This window comes from Mytilus galloprovincialis, chromosome 4 (genome assembly GCF_965363235.1).
Source record: "Mytilus galloprovincialis chromosome 4, xbMytGall1.hap1.1, whole genome shotgun sequence".
Taxonomy (NCBI): Eukaryota; Metazoa; Mollusca; class Bivalvia; order Mytilida; family Mytilidae; genus Mytilus; species Mytilus galloprovincialis.
In genome coordinates, this window is record NC_134841.1 from 33,420,987 (window position 1) to 33,426,832 (window position 5,846).

General features: G+C 30.4%; 1 long non-coding RNA gene across 1 annotated transcript; it reads right to left on the bottom strand.

Moving 5' to 3' along the window:
• Positions 1-711: 711 nt before the first annotated feature.
• On the bottom strand, positions 712-3,753 carry LOC143071935 (uncharacterized). The gene is made up of 4 exons (XR_012976998.1): positions 3,633-3,753; positions 2,768-2,798; positions 2,154-2,251; positions 712-1,394 (listed from the first exon to the last, which is right to left on the bottom strand). It is a non-coding gene; the product is annotated as an uncharacterized LOC143071935 (long non-coding RNA).
• Positions 3,754-5,846: the final 2,093 nt, after the last annotated feature.

Genomic DNA, 5,846 nt, shown 5'->3' on the forward strand with positions numbered 1-5,846 from the left:
ATTATAGAAATCCAACGGGCATAGCGAAATATAAACACCTTAAGAGTGTACTACAGGAATTTGTTGACTATCAGTTCGATGGAGTACCATCCCATTAGTAGCAATTTCTTTGGTATTTGGCTAAATCAAATGACAAATGATAATATCTCGTTCATAAAATCTAAGATTTTAACACATATTTGTGTTATAATAGTAATCTCAGATATATTTGAATGCTAAAGGTCAATTTTGAACTTCTCTCAGCAAAATATCACCATAGACGCTTTTAAGTGTGCCATTATAGTTTGAAAAGAGGAACAAAAGATACCAAAGGAACACTCAAACTCATAAATCTAAAACAAACTGACAACGCCATGGCTAAAATTAAAAAGACAAATAGACAAATAATAGTACAGAACATATGCCTGATGAAGTTTACATTAGAAAACTGTTTGTAGGCACTTTAATCAGTGGCGTTGTTTGTCTTCAGCTCATGGGTTTGAACGTCCCCTTGGTATATTTCGCATTGCTTTAATCTCATCGTACATTTGTAATAAATTTTGTACTTTGGAATGAGGGGCGAAATGCCAGAGTAAACGGAGCGGTATTCAAGGATAGAGAGGAGTAAAAACAAAAACTATAAAAGTTTATTTGGCCGATTTCCGGCTTGTAGTAAGGAAGATGACATTTGGTGAAGGGTGGGGGAAGTGGCACATTTTATATAGAAAGTAATACATGTATCTTCTGCTTTATTATGTTAGAATCATATTACAAGCGATATATTACACAGCATAAAACATAAGGGTTATTTTTTTTTCTAAAAAAAAGAGACAAAACAAATTTTCTTTCAAAAATTTCTGGTCAAACTTGAATCCTATCTAATTCACGTTGAATTGTAAAATCTCGGATTCCATTGAAGTATGATCAATAACACTTGACGAATTCTGTGAAAACTTTCATGACATGTTAAAACATAATCCAGGAGCCAGGAATTATAATGTTTGCAGACTATTAATGTATCTAAGCATCAATACTTTATTATTTTTATACCAAAAATATAAAAGTTAAACTGAAACCCTTCTCGTATTCATAATGGATGTATTGAAACAAAAGGCGGAAAAACAATGTATCGGGTTTCAGTTATGTCATTGTTGGTGCATACGTATTCGGCTTTGAACTTATCATTCACATACACGTGAACTGTATCTTTCGATATTGCTTTCAGTTTTAACTTGAATGGGTTCTCAAAATAAATCATCTTTACGTTTTCATCTTGCATTTGGACTTCTTGTCCCCATTTGCCTTTTGATTGTGTATTTAGAACAACCGTACTGCTTGGTCCTATTGGTTTGAAATGGAGATTCACACCGTTGATATCCGATGATCTGTCCTGCTGGAAATTTATCGCATAACCGCTAAAATGAAAATAAGAAGGAGATTGTAAACTAGTATAAATACTAATAAAATATGTTTGATACTTTTGTTACATAGAAAATTTAATTATATATCGTAAAAAATGTTGATATCTATATGTTTATATGTTGAAGAGTAAACAATGGAAATTCAAAATAAAAATCCGATTTTTGCTATAATTGTTGAACGTTAAAATGGAAAACGTTCCACGTCAAAAGTTGCTTTAATTTTTTTTTAATTCTAACATAAACCGGTGTAAACTTTGTATCTGTCATAGTTAAATCCTTAATGGATGAATGAACGCAGCGCATATGGTGTAGCATTGTACTTTTTTATTGGTTATTTTGATCATACGTTTCAACTAAACGATTAAGTAAAATACACAGAAAGAACATTGTCCATTTCCATAATACACATTTTACATATATATATATATGTGTGTGTGTGTGTATTATAACAATTAAAGACATTCACTCAAGCAATATGCTATATAAGAAACTGTTAAATGATGTTGACATTTAGATAATCTATACAGGTCCATCCAAATATAACGTATTGACCTCGTAAGGTCCATCCATATATAACGTATTGACCTCGTCAAAAGTCAATAATTGATAAATATTATGCCATTGTATTTTTACTACAGACAGACTATCTTAATGTTTTTAGTTTGATTGCCCCTTTTGGCATAATCCGCCTCTCCTAATGAAAAAAGGGGTTTTGTCTTTTAGTCACTGTTTATTAGTTATTATTAAACGTACCCGGCACTGTCCGCTAGCGCTTGTCTTACATTGCACTGCACCTCAATGGTTAATTCTCCTCCTATATCTAGGCTTTTCCCCCATGCTTTAAGCGTAACCTGTGTAAATAATCGAAAGAAATTTGATGTAGTAGAAAAAATTAAGAAAGCGCAGTGTTATTATTAGTGGTCTTTTTGTATTACCAAAGAAGCCAAGATTATCAGAAACAGAGCTTTTTGACGGTGGTCATCGTCTACTGCTTTTCCATAATCTCATTTATCGACTTTCTTTAATAATAGATGGCGAAAACGCAAGGGTTGAAACACATATTAAGTGAAAATGCACAGGTAAATACGCGAAAGCGAAAACCATTTTGTGTTTTCGCCTTTCCTCTTAGTTGCTTTGAAAGTAAAATAAAGACATATACCAAAGTCAATATTTGGGAGAAAACACAAGGGTTTCACCACTAGAAAATTCCATACATAATTCAAATTTTGATTAAAAAGAATGAACACGATTTTTAGAAGAGAACACTTTAATCTGAGTAATACATACATCTCCTCGTGTTCACATAATTTGTTATTTCAAAAGTCTTCTGGGCCTCTTGGTTATGACACGGAGACCGAAATACTTACGTAAGTCATAACTATTTTTTCTTTCTGTCTCCTGAAAAAAAACACATATTTTTAATGCATTTCCCAAATTTTACCTCGACCGTTATCATAGACATTTTTGGATTAGAAAGCTTTCTTGTATCAAAATTTCTAATGTGTCGTGTATCAACATTAAACGAAATGGAAAAAAATCCAGAAATGCAAAAACTTGTATTTTATTTAAACTAATCATGTGCTATAGCGATCATATTAATTGGTTACAACAGTTATAAGATTCTTTAACAAAGTGTGCCAACAAAAGTAATATTAATTGTTATCAACAACCACTATTCTCGGTATTCCGACTGTTGAGGAAAAGGCACAGGGATGTGTGTGAGGTTATGTGACAACCAAATTGTGTCATATATTTGATAAATAGTATTTTTCTCTATCCCTTTTATTTAAATCAGATCTTTTATTCACTTTGATAAAAAAAAAAAAAAAAAAAAAAACTGATACCGTTAATGTTATTGGATAAATATATAGTGTTTGCAAAACAATCAAATACAGATCTCTGATTTCGTTATTCTTATGTTTTTTTTTCTATTATATTTTGCTTCAAAGACATAAAAGCCTTCTAATATAACCTACTTCTTCGAGTTTACTATAAAATGGTTAAACCTTTCGGACACTGGTGTTTTTTTAACGCGTTACTGTTAACCAAAGTATGACATTGTTTCATTTGATACATAATCAAACTTAATCAAACCAGGCATGAATGAATAGTGCGTATATTGAGGTTGTATGTAACTCCATACAATCACACATTCAAGTCATTTCAAACTAAAAAAAAGTACAGAAGTCAAAAGCGGATACATAATAACTATTTGAACGGATAAGTTCTTACCTCTTCTAAACAGCGATGTTTTCTACTGATTATACTCAGAAGGGCTACTATTTGTTATATAACAATCGGAAACAATATTTTTTACGATTGTTTATTTTCCCTGTTAAAACAACGCAAATTAAGATACATAGTACGTGACAAAAAACAACAATAACTATCTTCGTATAGTATTTAGTTTTTTTACTAAATTGAATGTCATCTTTACAACTGTCCATTGGTGTTTGTTTTCACGTTTCGTGGTCTTGTATGTTTCTTGTTCTGGATTGTGTTTTGATGTTGTTAAAATTGGATAAATTGTTTATTGATCATAGTCTGGTTGTTGTTATACATTGTTTGAAAGTACGAAACAACATGTAATTTTGTTTCTATTGTCTACTTGCATTTATGATTTGACAAAATAAAATCCTACGTTTTTGTATCTCTTGGTTTATGCCTCATACATTTATTATGTATTTTTCCTTTTTTTCTTTTATTGTTTCTTCTTGCGATTTGTTATGTTCATTGTCTTTGTTTTTCGTTAGATTTTGCGTTTGCGTATAGTAATATATTTTAGTATGGTGTTTTCATTATATGCTTGCGTATTGTGTTATCTTTTTTTTGTTGGGTTATTTTTTTATAACTGTAAATGAGTTTTAATCTTAAACAGCTATTTTGATCCTAACATTATCTAAAAAGTAAAAACAGAAAATTAATCAGTAATGCTTTGTCTTTTATTCAATGTTCAAACTTATCCTTTGTAGTTGGTTCAGAACTATATAGACAACTTGCTTGCAGTCAATTAAGCAATTATTAGTAGCATTGAAGACCTATTTGTGACCTTCTTCTGTTGTCTGTTGTCGGGTTGTTGTCTCTTTGACACATTCCCCATTTCCATTCTCAATTTTATTTCAGACAAGTTAGTTTAAGATTCGTGTGTATAAGCAAATAATTTTAATTTTGGATGTAACGCATCTTCTGATTGGCTGACGTTATTTTGTTATGAGCCCATAGACATAATTTAATCATGTGACCGTGACGTCATCAACGTTTTTTTCGTGGTTTTCTACGGTTTCAAATGGAATTTAGAATTAAATTATAAGAAATGACTGTAATATTGTTTCTGTCTATTTGAAATAACATAAAAAATGTGGTGCACACTGTTAAATAACCCGCTACGCTTCATAGACAGAAAAAATATTACAGTCATTCCTTAAATAACAACTTATGAAAAGTCTAAATGTATTTTAGTTGATTACTACTGCAAATGAATTAGGTGAATACTATAGGGAATAAGTCTAGAAGTTGAGTTAAGACTGAAAATTACTTTTGTTCTTAATCTATTTTTCATTATTATTAAAACAACTGTCATAATCTTACTTATTCTGTATTCATTTCAACACAATTTTGCAGTATCAAGTATATTTATATTTTATACTTGATTGTGAATTAAAAAACTAATTGGGGATTGAATTTATTTTTACTACAAAATAATTGTGCAACATTTTAATTTTGTTTCATATATTTGAATAGTAAAATATCATATTAAATGCTAAAGATAACGACTGTAGTGTACCTGTTATACATTAATAAGTGTTCTAACAATATATCTTGTATTTTTTTGTAGATATATTTTGAATTGTATTGATCAAATGCTACCGTAGGTTAAAAACACCGACAGACTTTCAACAATTTAGATGTTGAACGAAGAATATAAAGAAAGAAACTGCAAGTACAAAACAATCTTCAAAAGTATAGAAGATTGTTTTGTACTTGCAGTTTCTTTATATTCTTCGTGTCGGTTATAGTTGTTACATTGACGGTATCTTTATATATAGCAGAAACTTTACTTTTTAATTGTTTGAAAAGGACGAATAAATGAAAATGTCCGAACTTTTTAAATGTTAGTTTTTTTTCTATTTGTCCATAAAATAGAACTATTGCCTAAAATAGAATATATGAAGATGTGGTATGAGTGCCGATGAGACACTCTCCATACAAGTCACTATGTGTAAAAAGTAAACAATTATCGGTCAAAGTACGGCCTTCAACACAGTTAGTTTCGTATGATTAATTTGCAAATTTAGATATCTATAACGCACACAGCTACACGATCTCAGCGGAGACTAAGTTCCCCTACTCCTAAAACAACAGGATACAGAAATAGTACTGGTTTCCTCAACCTTCACCTTAAACAACATAATGTAAAAATTAAACAAATTCATTCATCCTATGTTC